Source organism: Acanthisitta chloris, unplaced genomic scaffold (assembly GCF_000695815.1).
Source record: "Acanthisitta chloris isolate BGI_N310 unplaced genomic scaffold, ASM69581v1 scaffold13150, whole genome shotgun sequence".
NCBI lineage: Eukaryota > Metazoa > Chordata > Aves > Passeriformes > Acanthisittidae > Acanthisitta > Acanthisitta chloris.
The window spans coordinates 1-2,502 of record NW_008649971.1 but is presented as its reverse complement, the minus strand read 5'-3'; positions in this window follow the sequence as shown (position 1 = coordinate 2,502).

Genomic DNA, 2,502 nt, shown 5'->3' with positions numbered 1-2,502 from the left:
GGGAAAGTGGAATACCAAAAGCATAGTTCTGCCCTCAGGAAGAATTGCCTCTTTATGAAGACTCAGTAAATGCTGCTGTTGTCAAATGAACTGTCTAAATACATACCTTTTAATTCCCGTCTGTCATCAGTTCTTCATGATAGTAGGACCCTAAAAGGTACTCGAGTTGCTGAAATATGCTACACTTGCATTACATACACTAAAAAATTTGGGAGGCGTTTTTCTAAAGCTTCCACCTGCTCTCTGCTCCCAGGTCTCTAACTCTTTAGTTTTCTTGTGCTTTAAAATGCAATATGTCTTTTGTAGTCTCCTCCCTACTTTAGTGGGGAGGAGGATCTTTAAATACCTACAAAAGAAATTATGAGGGGATAGCTACACTTTTTCTAGGCTCTTAATTCTGAATTTGGTGCACATAATCATGTGTGCCAATGTATATAGACATTTTTAAAATTGTGCTTGCTATTTATGAAGTTTGAATATAAGAGATCTGCAGACTATTCTAAGTAATTTGTTTTCTGAGCCAGTTTTAACATATATTTTTGTCCAAAGACCTATCTAATTTTATTGACTTTCTCTTTAGTTCATGATATAGTGAAAAGGATGAGGTGGGAATAAACTTATTTATTTTGTTATATAATTTGTGATTTTTTTTCCATATGTATGGCACTTAAAGGAGATATGTGTATACTATATGCACTTGTATGAAGATGATAAACTGTAGGGATGTATGTAATCTACTATTTGATTGGCCTGTAAGTTGCATGCTAGGGACAAAAGGGGAAAAGGGGACTGGGTTGGGTTCTTTGATTTTCTTAAGAGGGGGAAAAACAAAAAAAGAAGCAATGGCTTTTCTTCCTAGTGAGAGAATTCTCCATTCTCTGTAGTTACTTTGTTTCAGAACTGTATACTGGTGTTTATACTGAAGCTGAACTGTGCATTTAGTCCAGGAGAATATGTTGATTTCTTTCAAAGAAACAGTTTATGCTGTTTTACTGTAGTAGAAAGGCTCAGTGAGATGAAAACAAGCTCAGGCAACACACAGCCGCACACCACTTCTGCTTTGCCAATGTGTTGTTCACAGTCACTTGTTTTTCAGTTACTGTGAGGTGAGCTGTGCAATGTAACCATTGTTTTGCAGTCCAGTAATGATCCTAGACATTTCTACGGGTATTCATGGAAGTGGATGTGTGTGTGTATGCACACTTGGTGCAAACACCTCCAAGAGCCATTGAGCACTCTTGCCAGAGGTCCAATTTTTGTCTTTCAGAAATCATGGATAAACACAGGCTGGTCAGAGTTAGAAAATAAGCTTAGTATTTCAGTAGGAAGCAGATAATGAAGTGGTGCATTAACTGTTGTCGTAAGTGAATATGTTTTAAGTGTTGAGATTAATATATGATGACTTGATTTTACTGCATTTCTTGTTACACGATTTAATCCAAGGCTCTGGAATAGCAGATTGCACAAGAGAAATTCCAGGTTAGTACTTAACTCTGCTACCTGACTGATGCAACAAGATAATTAATGACTTGTGAGTATGTTGTTTAACTATAGACATCAGGTTTATGATAATTTGATTTTTTTTCCCAGAATTTTCCATATATGTAGTAATATATGTAAATATGATATATAATCATGTACAAGTTAGAAGATTCTATACAGTACAGCCTTTCCATAATTTGCCTGAGCAAACAGTGAACTCTTGCAAGACACAGTTATCATGCTTCTGGTTCCTGCTATGTTTACACCCTCCACTTCACTTGTTTCTGTGGTTCTGTCTAGCACATGTGGTGAAGTCATTAATTCACTTCACTGGGAAACCATGAAGACCTGAACATACGAATGTATTTAGAGATGAGACAAGTGTTTCTTTGAAAATATTGCAACAAGAAGTCTGTGAAGTTGCTGGCACTTCAGTGCTTGAACAGTTCATGGTAAATAGGTGCTTAACATTAAGCAAGTGAATGCTTGCAGGATCAGAGTTTAGCAAAAAAATCTCATTTTTTTCCAATTACAGTGTGTGCATAAGATTTCTAAACTGGGAGGTCCACAGTGCGTGCACGCATCTGAGAACAGTTGCAAACATTCCCATTTTACCTTGCAAACAGAGTTTCAAGAAAATGGAACTCAAAAGGGAAAGCTGGCTGTTTTCTAAGACTGTTGCAGCAGTTTCATAGATTATATATGGGGATTTTAATAGATTCAAAGAAACATTCCTTCAAAGGTTTACATTCCTTCTTCAGTGACAGACCTGAATTCTTTTTCTTTCATCCTTGCTGCTTCATACAGTCTAATTAACTCTTCAGTGTTTACATTAAGGATGAAACATCCTTTATATTTTTTATTTTTGACAAATTTCACGTTTGTTTTGAATCTTGTTTGAAGTTGAGTCTTAGTTGGGATTTCCAAGTTTGCTAAGCTTTACTTGTTTTCTAAGCGAAATGTACTTCTGAAGACTGCGATGTGGTTGAGATCTCTTGTATATATTTAGCGTCGTACCTA